The 22,756-nt window shown below is 32.6% G+C and overlaps 1 protein-coding gene and 1 long non-coding RNA gene across 3 annotated transcripts in view; both read right to left on the bottom strand.

Annotated features, from left to right (window-relative positions):
- LOC127855604 (uncharacterized) overlaps positions 1–22,756 on the bottom strand; it is a 380,241-nt gene that overhangs the window by 62,949 nt on the left and 294,536 nt on the right. The gene's annotated exons all lie outside the window — the stretch shown is intronic.
- Positions 3,854–7,872, bottom strand: LOC127855606 (uncharacterized). 2 transcript variants are annotated; one of them, XR_008037601.1, is made up of 3 exons: positions 6,444–7,872; positions 5,716–5,779; positions 3,854–5,152 (listed from the first exon to the last, which is right to left on the bottom strand). It is a non-coding gene; the product is annotated as an uncharacterized LOC127855606 (long non-coding RNA). The 2 variants fall into 2 exon arrangements; XR_008037602.1 differs by having other exon boundaries at positions 3,854–5,117.

Raw genomic sequence — 22,756 nt, 5'->3', positions numbered from 1 at the left:
AATATATTTTTGAAATATTATTTAGGTGTTTTTTTATCGGAGTTTTTTGTGTGGATTAATTGACTAAACATTTGGTGTCGTTATCCATATGTTTTGCGTTACTTCAAAGACCTATAAAATACAATTTTTAGTATTTTTAGCTTTATAGCTGTTAAATGATTTAAAGATGAAAATATAGATATATCACATAGATCGCATTCTCTTCATCTTCCGAATAATCACATAAAAGGTCGTCAAGATCAATATCACTCTCTCATGATAAAAAGCTCGTTTTTTAACGTGACAAAATTCCATCTAAAAAAATAAATATAAATCCAAACCACAATTTTTATCTCTTATATCAGTTAGAACAAGAAAAATAATGGAAGGCGTATCAAAAATATCATACTTAAAGGGATCTTTTCACGCTTTGGTAAATTGACAAAATTGAAAAAAGTTGTTTCAGATTTGCAAATTTTCGTTTTAGTTATGATATTTGTGAGGAAACAGTAATACTGAACATTTACCATGGTCTAATATAGCCATTATATGCATCTTTTGACGATTTTAAAACCTAAAAATTATAAAGCGTTGCAACGCGAAACGATTGAATAATTTGGAGAGTTCTGTTTTTGTCGTTAAATTTTGTGAAACTACGAAGATTGCTTATATAAGGTATAAAATACGTTCAGTACGTGTACACGGCGGAATAGCTCAGTAGGATAAAGCGTTTTTACTTCAGGACTCTGGCAGGACTCCAGGGGTCACTGGTTCGAAACCTGGTCCGGGCAATGTTCTTTTCCTTTTTTTAATTTTATTCTTGATTTTTTACTGGAGCTTTTACGATCCAATGTTTACATTTATCGATATAAAGCATTTAATGAATAAGTTAAAAAAATGTCAAAATCTGTGAAAAGGCCCCTTTAATATAATATGTAATGATTTTGGAATGCAGATTTTTACCAAATGAGATCAATTACAAACAATTAGCGGTAATTAATTGCGCGAGAATCTTTTTTAAGTATTAATTAAAATAAGTATTAATTAAAATATAATCCGCTTGATGTTGCGGCTATTAAAATCAACACAACAATACACGTGTGAATTGTTTGTGAAACGTTAAAAGTAACAAGTCTAATCAAAGACATAGTATGAGCGACTGAACCGGCAAATTTTCGCCGATGATTACCACTTGATTACAGAAAAAAAAAAAACAAATACACGAAAGCATTTTAAACATTTTATTTGTAACAATCAATCTCAACTTCAAACAATCATTTAAACAACACAAATGTGATAATCGCCTCACATTAATTCATTAAGTAATTTATTTATCCGACAACGGTGAAGCGGGTATTCTCTACGTCTTTGGCTTTTGGAATCGCAGACTCGCACAATTTGGCAGCAGTGTAATGGCGGACAGTCACGTGACTGGCAATATGGCGGCGGTCAATTGATCGATTATGGAACGGTCTATAGTTTGTGTGTTTTCTGAAAATAAACTTGAATAAGTTTACAATGACGTAAGCGTAAATATGTTGCTGCACTGCTGTCATTTAGGCCTACACATAATTATTGAAATATCTGGACCATATTTGTGATAAATACTTAACTTAAGTTTGTTTTCAATGTTGTTAAAAACAATCAACGGCAAATACTTACGTTTGATGGTCCCTAAAGGCTTCTCTGTAACATGTTGACAGATCTATACGAGTTCCCGCATGGACGCCGCCATTACATATTTTGTGACGTCACATTTTAAATCCAGTGACATCACATTTCTGGTGGTATGGTAGCAAAGATGGGCCATACATTTAGTTTGAAAAAATCCAAACTTTAACCATTAATATCTCTTTTATTACAAAAGCAAAATTTCAGGACTTTGTAGTACAAACATATGTTAGGTAGTACATTCGCATGGTATACTTACAAATTCTTTTGCAATTAGTTCTAGGTCAAATGCTTCGTTGATTGGCCTATTAGCCCATATAAAAAGTATCTCTAAATTCTGTGCGCGTCTTATAAATAAGACTACATTTAGCCGTGGTAAAGACGATATGGCTATTTCAACAGATACATTTCATTTACTGAATAATCATTCGCACATCGAGCCTCTTTATAGTAGGTCGTTTGGTACAATTAAATGACACGTTTTTATATTTTATAATGAATGTCACGTCTGTATCAGATTTAACATTGTTGAAGTTGATTTATTTTCCGTACAGCTTTATTAGTTACCTGTACTTTAGAGGCATACGTGTAGTTTTATTACCATATACTTTTTGGTTTTCAGGAAGTCAACAAACTTCCATTCTATGTTCATAGAAAATCCATAATAAGGCTACGGAATTATTGCCAAGGGCACTTTTAGTGAATCGTTAATGACGTCAAGTTAGTACAATATCTTCGAATTGGTTACAATAACGACCATAACGACCATGCCCATCGGAGTGCAAGTCCCTGCATTCAGAAGAGGCGTGATTGATTGGCCACTCTTTGCAGACATCTCGACGTTCTATTGAATCTTTATTATCAGTTACTTGAGCTAAGATCCATTTCGAGCTGTGAATGAACGCTATTCTAAAAAGGAATGCTTTCTATTTAGCGCACCGCAAATATGATTAACAGTGTTCCTGTGAAATCCTTCATTTAAACATGTGTAACTCTACATACAAAGGACAAAACACATAGTGATAGTTAAGTATTTGTAACAAAACAATAATAAAGCAAATATGAATAATATATATAGGATCTGGCACGAGTTGTCATATCATACCATATTTTATTAAACGTGTTCAGGAATTTTGTTAGTAAGCGAGCTTTTGGCGAGCTTACTAACGAATTTCCTGAACGAGTTTAATAAAATATAGTATGAAATAACAACGAGTGTCAGATTGTTTTATCACATGCTTTTAAATGAGAAAATGAAATAAATATTTACGCAAACATGATAAATCCCGAATGTTCTTTACATTTGGTGACGTTGCAACGTCATATAAGCAAAATAACAAAAAACGATTGGTCAATCGAACGAAAATAAGCCCGGTATATGTATGTCAATGCTTGTAAAAGATCACCAGTTTAAATTAATAAGATCTAAAAGAATTGTGAAAACAGTATTTTTTGCGTGCGCAATCATTTGCTGCGACTTTCTATTATGTTTGCAAGTTGCTTAAACAAACACATTAAAATTGAGTCCACTTCTGGAAAAAATGCTTCAAATCTGGTTTAATGCATGTCTATAAGGGACGAAACTTTCCGCCTAGACTTGATTTTAGTTTTAACAGGCTTCCTGTAAACGAAAAGTTTCATTAAAGGAAAAAAGGGACGACACTTTACGCACATGCATAGGGCCCCATAGTCGGAGAGCGAAGCACACATAAATAATCTGGCCTGTTGCAGACGTGAGTCGGCCGCTGTGAACTCGAACAGGGAAGTGAAAAAACTGAGGGACGATCTTGAAAGAGTAGGCTGAAAGCATCAAAACTGAAGCGACCAAGGTAGGCAATTCTGAGAGAGACCTTGTATGAGGCCACGCACAGTGGTCTCCCTTGACGTGATACCAACTAAACACATGCCCATGCAACTATTGTAAAAATCCCTTTAGAGTTAACGTTCTAAACCTTCTTATGAATGTACAATACTGTTACTCCTCTAGCGATAACCGTCTTGAAACAACTTTCATCATATTCTGCTGATATTTAATATTGATAACCATCTTGTAATACAGTTGGAATGATAACTTTTTCAATCTTCTTGTTATTACATCTCCCAATTTCATCTGGAGATATCTATCTACTTTCTGTTCATCAAAGATGAAACGAAAATTCTAATTTCACACACTCACACAGTCGAATTTTAAGTTGCATATTATAGTCCAGTCATCCTATGAAAAAAAAGCACCTAACCATCAACTAATTGCAACAGAAACGGTTTCACGTGTAAAATCATCTATGACGTATAACAGATGACAGAAAAAAAGTCTAGCGAAATATTTCCAGGGCAAACCTGTTAAAACTTCATTTTATTTATGCCCCTCGCGGACGTTTTTTTAAATAAAGTATATTTTCCATTTTCTATTCAAACAACACATTTCGAGCAAATCACCCGACAAAAACAGTATTCAGTAATACATCAGTTATGAAAACAGTATTATTTTTCTATTACCTAAGTGTATCATGAAGTTTCTTAACATATTTACTCATGTAAATAGTGCATTTATAGGGGTAAACTTACCCCACCCACCCATTAAATACATGTTACTATTAAATCATTGTTATTGTTGCTTTAATATCCTTTATATCAGTTAGCAATAGTTGTGCTGCTGTTTTTATTATTTCAATTTTATAAGCATCAGAATCGCTACTAGACTTTTGGTAAAATGAATGAAGAATTGATGATGCAGTGTTTCTAAATGTGATTACATTCTGCTTTCCATTTAATTCTGTGATGACAATAGAGGACCCAAAATGCTCTAGTAATCTCTTCTTCATATGAGTTAATGTATAGGAGAGTTCTCCACATAGTTCTACCATTTTGTCAACAAGGTCTTTTAGTGTTATTTGTTCGTCATCATTTTCAATCAGGAACTTTGCTATTTCCTGGAAAGCAAATTCCTGTGCCATGTTCACTGGTCTTCCACACTTCTTTCCTTTTTCATTGCCTGACTGTGGTATATTTTTACCTGTCCTAAAATTTACGCTGCATGACTAATGGTATATAGCAACAGCAGCCGCTAAGTCATGTATTGTTTCCAATCTGCTCTTAATATCTGAACCCTGTTTGTCATCCCTATCGATACATATTTGTTCTATGTTCTTTTTAAATTCAACTGTTCTAACAGGGTATACATTATAGCCTCGTTTTCTTCCAACAAATTTGGCACGTTGAGCACAAAATAGACATTTTGTACTGAAGTTAAATCGTTCAGTGTTAGATCGTAATGGTGGAGATAATACAGTCTTTGTTGGCTTTTTATTTAAGGATAGCTTGATTCGAATTGGGTTACAATAATCTTTCCGACAATGTACGTATGAACGGTCTGTCCGGGTATGGAAGTAATCTTGTCCAAGCGAACTTCGCTGGCAGCATTTATGCTATCACTTCCTTCTGGCGTAACTTAACATGGTCTTGGTCATCTGCAAGTGATTGACATCATATAAGGAAGGTATTGCTGAAAGAATATATGAATACATGCTGTTTCAACCATTAGGCAGAACAATCTTTTGTGACATTCCCAATTGTGACAAAAGGAGCATTTGCTCATAACAAGCAATTTCTTCATTTGACACAATGGATTTTAAAGCCGTCTGCTGCAGATGCATTCAAAAGCGTTTAATAGAATGAAGGGTTTATGTTTTCATACATATTGTGTATTTCAGAATGCAAGTAAATGCATTGTTGAACTTAATGTTTATAAAAAAGCTATTTTTAAGAAACAACAATTATCGATATTCACGCAATATTGTGTTTATTTTTTTTTCAGAAATAACAATAGTGGATATTCACGCAATGTTATTTTTGTACTATGTACAAATGTTCACAGTTCCAGTATGAATCCTGTAGAAAATTTTGTTTTGCACTCATTAATAGTTTGACTGTACTGTGGGGTTAATTTATGAATATGTTTGTCATTGATGCTTTTGAAAAATGAATTATTATTTAATTTTGCCTTCAACTGCAAGCTGTAAATGTTGAGTATTTACTAGCATTGCGTGTAGAATAAATGGCTATTACTTTTCCGATGCAGCTGCAGCAGGTTTGGTGCTGATCAGATTGTTTGGCAGTTCCATATTAGCATCTGTAATAGATGAAACAAATTAAAGTCTCTATAACGCTCAAAATCAACCAAAATTACGTAAAGTCTTTCTTAAAATAAAATTAACACCTAAACAATCTGTGTTCCTTATAGCAATAGCCACGATTTCAACACTAGATGTGGTATGATAACATAGATTTTTGTAGATACAAGATGCTCGTTTTTATTTATTTGTGACACAATAAACTCCATTTTAATATATATTCATAATACACACGAACACCATGTTAGTGTTCATGTGTCGTATGAATAGATATCTTTGAATTTAAAATGGAAAAAACAACGAGCATTTTGTATCTACAAACATCTATTTTACCAGACCAAATCTGGCGTTGAAATATCGGCAATTGCCATAAGGAGCACTGACGTTTAATTGGTTAAGTTTATTTTACGAAATATTGTACGAAATTTTCGTTGATTTTAAGTTGTAATGTTACTTCACATATATTGAGAAAATAGAGAAAACAGAAATGGAAAAATTAAACTTAAGTTTGATCAAAGCTGTACTTATTTACCTTCACATGGTATGGCAGATTTTTTTTAACACACTATCTTTTGTTTATATAAATTTACATTATCCTGTAGCATTTTGTCATGGCATATGAATCATTAATAAAAACACTTTTAAATGAATATATATTTATACCTTTTTTTGAAATTCTAAACCCACACCTTTGACATCGTTGATTGTTGATCTAACATCTGTAATAAATCAAACACATGTATTCAAGAAAATAAGTGTTTGATATGTGTGTAAGAGAACAACTTATTTATTATAAACAGCTTTTGATTTTCTGTTGTAATAATACTAAATGAAAGATTTACGGTATAGCTTAACTCAATATTTCGGATTATATTTGTTTATAGTTTAGAATTGTAAATTTAAGACCATAACTTATTATTTCTATTTTATATATGATAATTATTCATCATGAAATCATTAAAATATTTCAAATATGTGGAAAATTGAAAGCTTTTTTAACATTAGGTAAGAACATTCTCAACAGTTTCAATCAGTAGAATATCTTAAGAAGTCTACATCACGGTCAACAATCCCACTGAACAAAATACCCTGCAAGAAGATCTAGATCGGCTACAAAAATGGGAACACACTTGGGATATGGAATTTAATCCTTCCATGTGTACGGTTATGAACATCCCCAGGTCAAAACGTCCCTACAAATCCACTTACACACTCCACGGTCATATTCTAGAAACAGTTAGTGATGCTAAATACTTGGGTGTTAGCATCACATCTGACCTCAGCTGGAATAAACACATAAACCAGGTTACTGCAACAGCCAGTCAAACACTAAACTTCATCAAACGAAACATTCCCATAAAACACCCACGCATTAGAGAATTTGCCTTCAAAACCCTGGTCCGCCCACAACTTGAGTATAGTAGCTCAGTGTGGAGCCCACACACACAACACAACATAAACAAGATCGAGATGGTCCAACGCAGGGCCGCTCGATGGGTTACAAATGATTACTCATATCACAACAGTGTCACACACATGCTAGACAAATTAGGGTGGCGTTCACTTGAGAACAGAAGGTACGACTCCCGGCTACTGATGTTCTATAAAATTGTCCACGGACTGGTTGCTGTACCAATGCCTCCCTATGTCACTCCTCCGACCCGGCTCACTAGACATTTGCACCCTCTTTCATTCAGACAAATCCCTACTCCAAGCAACTACTATAAATTCTCCTTCTACCAGCCACTATTGTCCTATGGAACTCTCTACCAGCCAATATTGTACAGGCACCTACCCTGGACCAGTTTAGGCTGGGGGTGACCAAACTAGACCACAGTTTCTAAGCAGGTTGGCTGTTTTTAACCTTTTATCTGTATATTCCTTCTTTTAACTAACACTATCACCTTTGTTTCTATGTCTCACAAATACATTATGTATTACTTTTATCTCCTATACACTTCTTCCTTAATTTCCTAGCACTGACACGCACCTGCTTGTAATGCTTATTGTTGGCGACTAGCAGTATATATAGATAGATAGAAGTTATAGGGAAAAAGAAGTAATACGAAAACGTTATGGTACAAATGGCCACAACAAATACGTTATGGTACAAATGGCCTTCCGTAGTTTAAAAAAATATTAAAATCTCGATCTTTTCTCTTTTATTTTTCATATTTGTTTGTGTGTTTAAAGCATTCCTTAGATGCCTACATATGTATATTTTTGTAAAATGTGTGTTTGCTGCTGACTTTATTGCATATTTGAAGAAAACTATAAGTTCCTGCATCATCCACGAAAACTAATTACAAAGTGGTACGTAGTCTATTACGTAGGCAACCTTCTATGACTGACGCATTTGTTAGGAGAAAAACATTAATTTCCAAGATGAAAAGAATATTATTCAACAAAGACATCTTAACTTACCTCCAAAATGACTTAAATCTAGGATCTTTCATCAAAAGCAGACGATCACATCATATCGCGCGAACGCTTGTATACCGTGCATCTGATCATTTTATCTTCTACGGTGGTAATTTAGGGCCATATTAAAAGTCATTTTTCGGTAGTTTGCCCTGGCTAGACTTTGCTAGACTTTTGATATGTTGAAGAGGTGATATTTATCTACAATATTATCGAAAAATTATTTCTGTTGCAATTAGTTGTGGGTACAATTACAGATTGACTGGACTATTAGGCTTCAATATTCATGTGTAATTTCTATAACCAGTAAATTGTTCAATCAACCTTTTGAAATCTAACAACGTAGCAACAATTTATTTGCGACATTTGGTCTTAAACTACTCCAGATGACAGCGGAATTAGCGTGTTCTTTTGCAAGGCGGACATCATGATCGTAAATAACCCATAAGACCTTGGATTGTCTGATGACACTGCAATTTTAAGACGCTTTTTTGGAACACTGAGCTTAATGCATGTGTCGTCCAAAATTAGCCTTAGTAGTCCGCGTAACTAAATCAGGGGCGATACTTTCCGCTTTTATGGTATTTTTCTTTTAAAGGAAATCTCCTCTTAGCGAACATCCAGTTAAGGTGGAATTGTCGTCCCTGTGCGGACTGAAAAGAGCAATATGTAACACTCTACGCACTTGCATTAAGCCCAGTTTTCCCAGATCGTTGTCAACATACTCATGTGTAAGATATACCATATAGTACATGCATATCGTACTCAATATAATTTGCAGGAGAAAACAAATAACCGAAACCGTTTACATTTGGTCGTTTTTCCAAACCAAGAGAAGGTATTTCTGGTTCTAAAACATTTACAAATAATGGTATCAGTTTATGGAACAATCTTCCTCAAAACATCAGGGATGTAACTAAATCTAACCATTTCAAGGGTGCCATCAAAAACACTTTTTACAGTCTTTATAGAATTTTTAGGTACAATTTTTTTTTATTCAATATAATACATAAAATGTATACATGCATATACAACGTAGTGATTGTACAAAGCAATAAAGTTCAGACATGTTATACAAGATATGCTAATATATTTTTTTAAAGAGAAAAGAACAACAGAAGAATAGTTATGAAAAAGATGAGTTGTGTAAAGTTGGAAGAAAGCATACTGGACTTGTGTGTTTTGTTATATATTCACAATGATCTTATAAGATTGAAAAAAATATATACAAAAATATTTAAGAAAGATAAACTAACATTAGAGTGAAATGTATATAAGTGGACAAACATTATGAGAATTTAATCCGATTCCATTTTTGTTCAAAGATTTGTAATGTGTCATTACTGAGGGCTATTTCTTTCTCAATCTGGATTTTTAGTTTAAGACTATGGACAAAACAATTAAAATGTGGTACTTGTTTTTTGTACTTCATGTGAAAGATAAAGTATTTCATCAATATAAGAATAAAATTCACAATATTATTACAGTCTATTGATTTCAATGAGTAAATTCCGAAACTTACATTTAAGAAGGATAGTTTAATGTTTAGTTGCTGTCGTTCAAGAAAAGATACTAATTGATTCCAAATAGGCTGGATGTGTTTGCACTCCCAAAAAAGATGTTCTATAGTTTCGATGTTTTCACCGCAGAAGTCACACAGATTTGAATTAGACAATTTGCATTTAAAGAGATATTTATTTGTAGCTATAATTCTATGGATGTATTTATATTGAAAATTTCTCAGTGTGCTTTCAATAGTTGCTTTATATGGCATGGTAAATATGTGTTTCCAATTAAGTTCATGTTCTCCGAAAAGGACTTGCCATTTATTTTGGGGTTTGGAGTTTTCTGTAGGGTTTTTGATTTGTAGTGTGTAAAATATTTTATTCGTTTTGTTTTTTCTTCCAAGTATGTTTTCTACGAATGTTGTTTGAGTACATGGTGTATTATTTGTATTGATTTCAGATTTAATATGTATGGGTATGCTTTTGATTAGTGTGTAGTACATCAGAAAATTATTTGAAGGTATTCCGTATATGTAGCATATATCATCAAAAGAGTAGAAATCCTTAATTCTGTAGTCATATAATTGGTCGACATATTTAATGCTTCGTTCAAACCAAACTTTATAGAAAAACGTCTTATTGTTTGAAGTTATGTCTTTATTGTTCCATAAAATAGTTTTACTGCTGGTTTGGGATTCTAGGTTATGAGTGACATCACTCCATGCTGATAGAACATCAGACAGAAATATGTTTTCGTTTGCAATTTCATGTAAGATAGTATTGCTGATGTTACATTCAAAGAGTAAGGAGTCACCATATTTTTTTAGGATTTTCTGGTAGAATGATTTCCATGTACTCGTATTGGTATTATCTAGGTATCTTTTAACCCAGCTGCATTTGATTGCATTCAAGAATGAGTAAATGTTCGTTAATTGGATACCTCCATTTTCTACAGATTGAATTAACTGAGTTCGTTTTATTTTATCAGGCTTACCGTCCCATATGAAATTAAATATTGCTGATTTTATATCGTTAATAACATCATTTGGTGGATTTGGGAGAACTGTTAATACATAAATTAATTTAGGAAGTGCAAACGTTTTCAATACTGTGTTTTTTCCGATAAGTGTAAGTATACGGTGATGCCATGATTTTAAGCAGTTTTTAAAATTCTGTAATTTAGGTAGTATGTTTTTGAGAACTGTATCCTTTTCATTATTTGTGAAAGTAATTCCTAACGTTGTGGCTTCATCGGATGTCCAATTAAATTTCATTTCTTTTTTATATCGGACATTACTTTGTTTTAATTTACCTACTCGTAGCACAGTACATTTACTTTTGTTTAGTTTGAGACCCGATGTCATTCCGTAAAGGGTTAGTGACTCTATTAGGTTATGGAAAGAATCGTAATGGTCGTTTAAAAAATAAGTTGCATCGTCAGCAAATAGGGACTGTTTTATATCTTCATCAGGTTCTAGTGATATGCCTTTTATGTGTTTATTTGATTGGATGTGATGTGATAGATACTCGATGCAAATAATAAATAGCGATGATGAGAGTGGACATCCTTGTCGAACCCCTCGTTCGATGTTAAAACTGTTTGAAAAGAAGCCATTGTTGATGATTATACTGTTAATATCGGTATAGAATAGTTTGACCCATTGAATGAGACTTTCACCAAAGTTCATATTTTCTAAGCAAGAGAACATAAATGAATGATCAAGCGAATCGAATGTCTTTTCAAAGTATGCAAAGAATATTAGACCAGGATTGTTTGATTTGTTGAAATAGTTTATGCATTCTTGGATAAGACGAACGTTTTCACCAATGTAACGTCCTTTTATGAAACCAGATTGAGATTTTGAAATGATTGATGGTAATATTTTTTTTATTCTGTTTGCTATAGTTTTAGTTGCAATTTTATAATCATTGTTTAGTAAACTAATCGGGCGCCAGTTTGATAAGGATTCTAAGTTTTTTCCAGGTTTTGGAAGTGATATAATACCTTGTTTTTGTAGCGTAGTTAAGTTTTTGTTGTTAAATGAATAGTTAAGTGAATTAATTAGATGTGTTTTTATATCATTCCAGAATATTTTATAAAATTCGATTGTGATGCCATCAGATCCTGGGCTTTTGTTATTTTGCATTTCTTTTAGGGCTATTCCACATTCGTATTCATTAAGCAATCCGTCGCACAGTTGTTTTTCCTCTTGGTTTAATGCGTGATGTGTATTTTTAAAAAGGGTGTTATTTTCAACTTTTTTTCGTTTATAGAGGGTTTCGAAAAATAAACGTTGTTCTTCTAGTATTTGAGTTATGTTTGTTATATCTTTGCCATTGACTACTAATTTGTGTATAGTGTTTTGTTCACTTCTACGTTTTTCAATATTTGCGAAGTATTTTGTATTTTTTTCATTGTGTTCAACATGCTGTGCACGTGCTCTTAGTATTATTCCATTGAGATGTGTATGATAGATTCCATCTAATATTTGTTTTTTTAATGTTATTTCATTTTCAATGTCGGTGGTATCTTTTGTGTTTGTTTGATGCAATTGTTTTTCAAGTGTTTCAATGGTTTTGATGGTTTCAGTTTCAAGTTTGTGTGTTTCGTTTTGTTTAAATGATGTGTATCTAATTGTTGTGTTACGTATATTTCCTTTAATTACTTCCCATAAGGTGTTTGGGTTTGCATCTTTATTATTTTGAACTGTATTTAATATTTCCTGTTTTATTTGTGTTTGATATTGTGTATCCAATAAGATGCTGTTGTTAATTTTAAAGTATCCTGGGCCTCTATCAGATTGTATATTGTGCAGTTTAAGTTCAACTAGAGAGTGGTCAGTCATAAATCCTGGTTTAATGTTACATGTGTCAATAATGTTGCAAAGAGATTCAGATATTAAAAAATAGTCTAATCTACAAAATATTGTTCGTTTTGTGTTTGAGTGCCAGGTGAACTTGCTTTCGTTTGGGTATACTGTACGCCAGATATCTATCATACTGTAGTTTTCAATTATGTTAATAAAAATGTTTCTATTTTTAGGATGAGTATAAAGGTTTCCATTCTTTTTATCTAATAACGGGTTCAGGACAGTATTGAAATCACCACCGATTATAATATTTTTATCTTGGTTATTAATTATAAAAGATTGTAATGTTTCGTAAAATGTGGAATCATCTATGTTAGGACCGTAAACGTTGATTAATGTTAGTTGTGTTTCATGTATTTTGATATCTATACTTGCTAGTCTGCCAATTATTATTTCGTTAAAATTATCAACTGTGATCCCTATGTTACTTTTTATCAGAAAGGCAATGCCTTGTTTATTAGTATATTGTCCACTGAGGTAGATGTCCCCGTCCCATTCATCTTTTAAGGTTTGTGCTAAAGTGTGTGTCAAGTGACTTTCTTGTAATAAGCATACATTTTTTTTTTTTCGTCTAACCATTTGAAGATTTTTATGCGTTTGTCTTTATTGTTGAGCCATTTTACATTTAAAGTACATATTTTAACCATTTAAAGAGATGGAGGGTGATGTAGATGATAATTTGTGTGTGCTTGTCCAGTTGGTTTCTATTTTGAAAAATGTCCAGTTGTTTTCTATTATAAGACATAATATGTCCATTAATACAAACAAAAAAAGAAAACAAAAAGGAAAAACAGAATACATGATAATTCCACAGAAGAAAATGTCTTCACATAAGATAAAGAAGAAAAAGAATACTGAGGATATAAAAAATGGAAAATCCATAGAAATGAAGAAATACATAGATATAATGAAAAAAAGGGGAAAAGGCAACAAACAAAACAAGACTTGTCCCAATAGAGACATACACAGGTGCGCACTTTCGTACGCTGGAAAAAAACAACAGCAAAGTATTTTAATTAAATAACAAACACGTAGGAAAAAAAACACGTGTGAAGTGGTCCAGTTAAAATAATGTTTGTATATACATGAGTATGCATGAATTAAAAAAAAATCTCCCTACATTATGTCTTTTTACTCAGGAAAAAAACACAATATTTATATATATTAATATGAATAACCGTATATGAGATAATTTTCTACGTTTTATATTATTTGACTGTAAAAAAGACGGATGATAAGAGGAGCATTACGTGCGATATTTAGGTTTTAAAATCGGAATAATGTTATGAACATTTTTTTTAGAGGCTATTATTAGCGAGTATCCTATACATGGTAAGTAGTATTAAATGCTTCCAGCGAAAACAAAAAGGGAAGCAGAAGCAATGTTTTCAGTAGTAAAATTGAAAAACGAGCATTCATTATAACAAACATGATTAGGTACTCTAATGGGCTTTTGATTCCTATATTTGTTCCCTTCTTTGAAGAAGAAAAACATTGAGGAAAAAAAGCATCTACAAATATTTAGTCCTCTATACAATTTGGCTCAGTAAATTGCAAAAAAGAAATACTACATTAGGTTATCTGTACAAATTGAAAAACGAGTATTCATAATAACAAGCATGGTAAGGTATTCTAATGAGCTTTCCAATTGAAATATTTGAGGAAAAGGGCAAATACAAATATTTAATTCTTTATATAATGTGGTATGCATATTTGTAAAAACTACTATATTAAATTATCTGTACAGTTTGGTTCACAATATTGGAAAAAAGAACTTCTATATTTAGTTCGGTGTACAAAATCTGTAACAATTCTCGAAAAGCACTAGCATAATATTATTATTATTGTCAGGATAACACAACCCGAAGAAAAAAATGCGAAAAAAGAAACTACAGCATTATTTCTCTATACAATTTGGTTCGCATTCGTTGAACAAAGAATCAATACATTTGGTTATCTATGCAATTTGGTATACATTCTAGAAAGGCATTAGCATAAAGGATTATCATTATTTGTATGTATACACATCTGAGTCTAAGATGTTGTCAAAATTATGTTAGTATAGTATAACCCTAAGTGAGTAAGCTACATATTTGCAAAGACAGATACATGATTGTTATCTTGCAGGCAAAGGTTTTACATTCGATTTCTTAACATTTAAAAAAAATCATTTCATCTTCATAGATGAGTGAAGGAATCACTTCATAGATGAGTGAAGGAATCAGTATTGTTTATATGTATACACATCTTGATATAAGTTAGAAATCTAGTTGTTATCATTATTTATGTTTATACACAGATGTTTTTAAGTTTTATATATATTATCATTATTTATATTTATACACATCTGAATCGATAAATGAAGAGATGAGTATTATTTATATGTATACGCATCTTGATATAAGTTAGAAATCCAATTGTTTTCATTATTCATATTTATACACATATATTTTTACACTTTATATTTATTATCATTATTTATATTTACACATGTATATATTCCCAAATACACATATAAACACGCATATTCATATACATATATTATCACAACTTATATTTATACACGTATACATTCCTATTATACATCATTATTCATATCTATATATATCTGAACAGGTGATCGAAGAGATGAGCGATGTTTATATGCATACACATCTTGATATAGGTTAGAAATCCAGTTATTATTAGCATAAACATATACACACATACATATATACCCACCCATACACACACACACCCACACACACACAGATATAGAGCCAATAGATAGAGAGAGAGAGAGAGAGAGAGATATAGAGAGAGATAGAGATATAGAGAGATATAGAGAGAGAGAGAGAGAGAGAGAGAGAGATAGATAGAGAATATCCAAGAGAGAGAGAGAGAGAGAGATAGAGAGATAGAGAGAGAAATTATATAGATAGAGAGATATCTATCTAGATCTATATATATCTATATATATCTATATAGATATCTATATATATATATATATATATATATATATATATATATATATACATATATACACATATACACATACACACACATATATACATATATACATATATATATATAACACCATATGCACTATGTGTATACGATGTACAAAAGACAACATCTGTACACATCTATCAACACACGCACAAATACATACAGATGCGTAGTTATATATAAATAAATATACAAACAAGCATGTACACGATGCAGAAACATAAGTACTAATTTAGAATTTTGTGGGGTAATATGCGATCGAGTCTGATACCACAAATACATACAGATGCGTAGTTATATATAAATAAATATACAAACAAGCATGTACACGATGCAGAAACATAAGTACTAATTTAGAATTTTGTGGGGTAATATGCGATCGAGTCTGATACCACAAACGAAAATATTTATATATATTTTACTCACAAGGTTATGTTAAAAAAACTGGTTGGAACACCTATTATAGCTGAATAAATTTAGAGTATGTCACGTCTGATTAACTTTAATAACGACGTCGATTTGTGTTAGCTGAGGCCCGGCTGGAATATACGACTGTGAACCGACTGTCTGCGGCCATGGTTTGTTGAGCCACGTTTGAAAGTGATCATAGTCAATTCTGTCTGAGCGGTCTTTGCCTTTAAAACGTGCATAGAGCTTCCCTTCGAAAGACCAGGCACGCTCTACGTTCTCAGGGTCTTTCAGCCTTACGGACGCTAGGACTTCCGTGTTTAATTTTGTAAGGTCCTCATTTAGGAAAACACCTGACCCTTTGAGCAGTTTAGCGTTTCGCATAACGTCAGCCTTCGTTTGGCGCCTTACAAACTTGACGATCACTGGTCTGGCCTTATCTCGGTTAAATTTCCCTAACCTATGAGCGACATCTATGTCTTCCTTTTGAACCTTCAGTCCAAGCTTGGTATTCAAAAGGGACGACACCTGTTCTGTAACCGATATGGACGATTGGAACTCTGTGTCGCCTTGGAGACCGGTGATGCGCAAGTTATTTCTGCGGCTGTATTGTTCGAGCTCATTTAAACTTTCTGCACTGTGCAATTCTGATTTGTTTAGTTTTGTTTTAAGCTCTTCGATTTCTTTATTCTTATTGTTGATTTGAACATGTAGAGTGTCAATTTCCTTTGATTGGTCGAAGACGCTTGATTCGATTATTTCTAATTGTTTGATGACGGAGCTCAATAACTTGTCTTTGAGTTCATCAATGGTCTCCCTGATGACTGTTTGAATAACGGAAGTGTCATCTTTTGTTAAAACTGTGGACAGTTTCAAGCTAATCTCCTCTAGACGTGTTTCTATGGACCGAATAGACTTTTCAGTGGTAACTTCTTCGTTTTGCTGACTTAACATGGATTTGATAGATTTTTGTTTGAGAGCATCATCTTCTACTTTTTTCTTTTTTGAATCTTTTTTGGACTTCTGCCCTTTTAAACTGTCAAAAACAGACGAGTCCAATAAGCTGGTATCCGTTTGCTCACTCGCAGTGAATGAGTGCTGGCGTTTATTCATGGTTCACAACAATCACGAGCTTAACGGGATAGTAGTGAGATTTGCTTCTAAACACCTCTGTCCAATATATCTACAACCACAGAGTTATTACAAGGTGCAGTCAAGCGTGACGAGAAAACTGTTAGGAAATATGTACGTGTACGTGTAACCACTGTTAACACATATTTATGTATTCATGAACAATTTGCGCAACTTTTTCCACACCCCACCCGCTCATGGAACAACAAGAGCTTCAGAGTTGTCTTTTCAAAGTAACAAACCTCCTTTTTTGCAGATTTTACACATATCCTGTCCATTAAACTTCGAATGTCATGATTATCACTCAATATCGTTGTTATTGTAACTTCACACACGTTTTTTTATAATTACTCACACTACATTTTAAAATCTAGATGTTTACACCAAACCGGAACCGGATACCGGTACAATTTTGAGTATGTATTTTATGTTCCTTTAAAACTGTTATGCATTTTTAAGTCTTATGATCATTATGATGCAAGGATCTCATATTTACATGTATTCTCAAAGTTTTAGTGTGCTACAAAGTGTGTTTTATTAACTACATATGCAGTGTGATACTTTCTTAAGCAACTCTGTGATATAATGAACATGTGATAACATTTGTTCATAATTTAACCAGTATTATACTGGATATATTAAACAGTACATATTTGGTACATATAAATTAGTTAATATCTAATACATGACTGTTTCATGGTTACTGCCACCAATATCAAGGACCACAATGGAAATAAGTGAAAATCACTTTTCTCTTTTTTGTGTTATCCTTGGTATTGTGTGTGCATTCCATGGTTTACTATGTATATTGCTGTGATAATATATTTTATGTTGTCTGCATTATGTAGTAACTATGTTATGTTAATATTTTTACCAAATAAAATCAAATCACACGAAATTGTACATGGTATATAAACATGTAAATGTGAAGTTATATATACATTACAAATAAAATGATGTAAATTTTATCATTTCCAATATTGAGCATTAGTCAAGTTATAAGATATCCATATGTATCCTCATATTGTAATACTGAACCAGAAAGTAATCATTTAACGAGTAAACAATAAACGGATAATTCCTGAATAATAACAAATAATACCTAGATCGAGATTTATCAAACGAATGCATCTTAGTGAGTCTTGGAATCATGTCGACTTTTAAATAGATACATACTCTCATGCATTTTGTGTTCACTATAAAATCACTTGAGCATTATAACAACTACTATTTTTTGACCACATTGTATCAATTTACCACAAGATGATTATGCGTACAGAACAAACTGACGTTTGTTGTTAGCTAAACTACGTAGTTGAATGAACGTGTATCAAGGCAGATTAAGCTGCATGTGATAATTCCTACAATATTAAACGTGTGTTCCGAAAAGTGACTTGTTGCTTTCACATGCAAAATTTGAATAAACTAATAATATTAAATTCTTCAACAATTCAATTTTCCGTTCACTCTGTATGTTAACATAAGTCATTTAAGTTGCAATACGTATTAATACAGATGTTATTGATAATATTACAACGACCGCTATCAATAATCAATTTGCTTAAGTGTTTTAATTCAAGTCTTACAAGTTTTCTGTTTATGAAACAAACAAATCTGTAGTTGAATAATGAACACCGAATTTTTCTTTCCAGACGCATTATTACACGTGTTACTGGCCAATACGAAAGGCTGTTACACAGTTATCCTTCCGAAAATTCAGATGAAGTATTATCCGAACATTGCACCAGACGTGATTTTTAAAAACTATATACATGTTGTTTTATACGAATAATAAACAGAACATAATTTTCAAAATACGATACAAAGAAGATGTGTTAAATTATAATACGACAATATTTTAGTTTATATTCAATGCACTAAATCGTTTGTAAAATATAACTCGCTAGTTGTTAATATATAAAGTACTATAGAATTAGTTTTTAACGAACTCAAACTATAAAATGTTGTATGTGAATATGGTGTTTTTTTAATATAAATATTTATTTTTGATGATTTTACTTCATATTATACACACATCGTGAAAAAACACACTTAAACATGGCTTATTTTGATGGTACTTGTGCACAAAACTCCAATTATTGATAAAATACAATACTGGCACAGTCTATTACATGTGTGAGTTTTCGTACAGCAATATACATTGCAAAATATAAAGATCACCAATTTAATGGATTACATTTATATGCATTAAAAAACAAGTCATTTTTTGTTTGTACAAACGATAAAACCGATAAAATTCTTACTATTTTTCCACATATTTAAGAAAATAAAATGGTCCAAACAAAATAATCCTTCAATGTATTTATATTTTCATCTTAAAATAATTCTGTCACAACAATATAATTGAAATAAAAACATAAGAAATACGCTTTATTGATTTTTTTAATTAAAAGAATAAAGAACAAAATTTCGGAAATTTATTCACACTTTTGGAAAAATACCACACTTAACAGCTCCTATTAACGAAACAAAATGTTAAATATTAAATTCAATAACACATAGATCAACATCTACATCCCGACATTTAAATAAATATACAAGAGCTGCGTTGTGAAACACAGTGTCCCTTACTGCACTTCATGTATAAAGCCACACGGCTTCTACATCTTAATTTAAAACATCATAGCGAAGTAATATTTCAAAGATATTTGACAAAGTTACGAGCGTATATGACAGGCATTTTGGAAAAAAAACACATACGGATGTGTTATTAAATAAAAAAGGATAAGTCCAAGGCGCGTAGCTTTGTCGAAAATAATTGAACCGGTAATGGACTTAAATACATCAAATTTGATATGTAAGTCATATGGTAGACTCACTGATCAAATATCAGGTCAATATCTGAAAGCGTTTAGGAAAAAAAGTCCAGAAAATGGAAAGCCGGACGGACAGAAGGACGGGCGAACAGTCCGACTGCTAAATGTCATACTACCGGGGGCATACAAACAGTCTGTCTTAAATAATATGTTTATAATTAAGACATCCAGTTGTTTCCAGATGCGGTTTAGAATTTTCATAACATAATTCCACCATAACAGAAAAAAACGATAACTCTTCAATATTATTTTATTATATGAATACCCTATCTTTCGATATAAAATATGCATATACAAAACAGTTCCGAAAGTACCTGCAAATCAAGTAGTCTGACATAATTTATCCGCTTAATAACATATTTATGGGATGAAAAAATCCACGATATATAAAATTGACATATAAAGCCTTAAATGAAAACAATATTAAAACATATGATAGATATGAAGCAACGAGACAGAAACAACGAATAGAAATACTTAAAGAAGAATAAAAAACTAACAAATCATTCAATTATGCTAAAAGGAAATATATTGTAAAAAAGAAGACCGAAAAACTCCAATAACACAATAATAAATCAAGAAACACTCTTTTGTTCAAACATTTAACATTTCGGAGTGTTCATAACAGTTTTTAAACGAACATGTAATGTACAAATAATTATATACTTTGAAAGATGTTTCTCTGTATATATTGAAATCTTTTTTTCAGACGTATTGTGCAACAATTACAATGTTTTATGTAGCTTAGTTGCATTTTAATGAATTGTATTCAAATTAAGTTCCTTGCATATCAAAGATACAATGATGGATATATTATTAAAAAAAATATGCATATAAATAACAATTGGGTATATGACTCGTCGCACTCATACGAAACTCGGAAACTTTCAGAGTCGTAAAGTATTTATTTTAAATGGTTTATTGTGTACATTGAGTATGCCGATTAAACTAACACGTTTGTTTAAATTGTCTCCTAACCTTCGTTTGAGTGCACCAGTGCGTAGTGCTGGCCTTCAAATCCAAGGTTCGCGAGTTTGATCAAAGGATTGGAAACATATCTTGTGTTGTGATTTTTCACGAAATCCCTCAGGGGCCATTTTGTCTCTATTCAAGTAGAGCAGTTGCCAGTTATTTGCATTTTATGTGGAGTAAGAACTGGTAAACCAGCAAGATATGGATAAGCGTGAGTTTTTTAAACTGACGGCCGATATATAGTAGAAATAGTATTGGAAACGGTGAAAAACTTAACAAATAAAAAGATGATACGTTTTCGTATACGGCACACCATGGTGGTGGAATCGTAAGTATGTTGATTCGCCCGTCTATTCGTGGACGCTATATTACAACTAAGATTTACATGACTAATCCTCTTTGTCTGATCCCCTTTCACCCACACGATGGACTTGAGGTTCTTGAGGTTCAGCGTTTGCTGAATCTGAGACTTCGGATTGTTGATCATTTGACCAAGACTCATTCGTCAGTGGCTGATCAAGCGTTATGCGAGATGTCTGGTCCTCATCCGTTTGAGCTGTCTCTCGAGAAGAATTCGGATCATCTGATTGCGAAGAGGTCGGAGTTTGCGAAAGAGTCGATGCTGGTTGGTTCAAATGTTCTTGTTGTGAAGCCGTCATAGGATAGGAGTAGTCTTCTTTAAGAGCCACCTGTTTGGGTGTTGTTTCTTCTTCTTTTGCAACAGGCGTTCCGATGTGAGTATCTGTGGCAAGTTCAATGATTTCCATTGTTTCGTTTGGAAGCAATGGTAAGGTTGGACTTGTCTGTCTTGCCTTTTGAAGTAACTGTAAGTCTGTCCTGGTAATGCGCGTTGTTTTAGGTGTTGGAGCGGGTGTGATTTTAAGACCTGGTCTTGGACTCTGAACTTCCCGAGGGGGAGCTAACGATTTGGGTCTTGTTTGGTCATTTTCGTCGGCTGGCCATGGAAAACGTACATCTCGCAGGTGTTGATGACTGCTAAGTCTCAAATACAAGCCTGGCTCTAATGGCGCTCTTAAAGCTGTTGTCAGGCGAACCCAAGCTTCCTCATTGTCGGTATTGGTTAGATCATAAATGTTCCCACCTTCGTGTATCCTAGGCACGATGACACCTTCTTCCCTGATGATTGGAATCAACCGTTCCCTCCTTACGCCTAAAATATTGAAGATAAAAGATCAAATAAGGACGGCAACCACAACGCAAGCAACACAGTAAAGCCATTCTGCGTTTGAAATGTAATAAGTGGTACTTTTCAGGACAAAACATCCTGGAGGCGAAAAAAACGCTACTTAGGTAAATAAACAATTTACTACCGTGTAAAACATTTACGTACATACACATATTTTCAATAATTATTTCAACCTTGTGCATATCGCTCCTGGAAGTCGTTGATTGGGCTCTGAAGAAACGACCTTGACATAACAATTATCATCATTCGGCACCTGATTAAGAAAAGCAGGGAAAACAATCCATATTAATTATTCCTTAATTATGTGCTGGCTGGAACTTCAAAAGAAAACATAAGTTTGATAATGATTATGATTTGTTTCGTTTTACATCGTTAAATTCTTTGATAATGTTAATACGCATTCTTAAATATTCTTATCACTAACACATGAATCTGTTAGAACACTTCCGAGTCATAGACCAATAGCAAAGCTGTACCATTATAGGACACTTCGATTTTTGCTACGTAAGTAAACTTGTCATAATTAGCTACATGCAATTCTCAAACTGTAATGTGTAATTGCAAACGGTTTCGTTTCGCCGTTAATCAGCGTATACATTGCATGTGAAGTTATGTTAGGTTCACATTGCAATAGCAT

Source organism: Dreissena polymorpha, chromosome 13 (genome assembly GCF_020536995.1).
Source record: "Dreissena polymorpha isolate Duluth1 chromosome 13, UMN_Dpol_1.0, whole genome shotgun sequence".
Classification (NCBI taxonomy): Eukaryota; Metazoa; Mollusca; class Bivalvia; order Myida; family Dreissenidae; genus Dreissena; species Dreissena polymorpha.
Note: the sequence above shows the minus strand (reverse complement) of the source record. Positions and strands in the feature narration are given on the sequence as shown.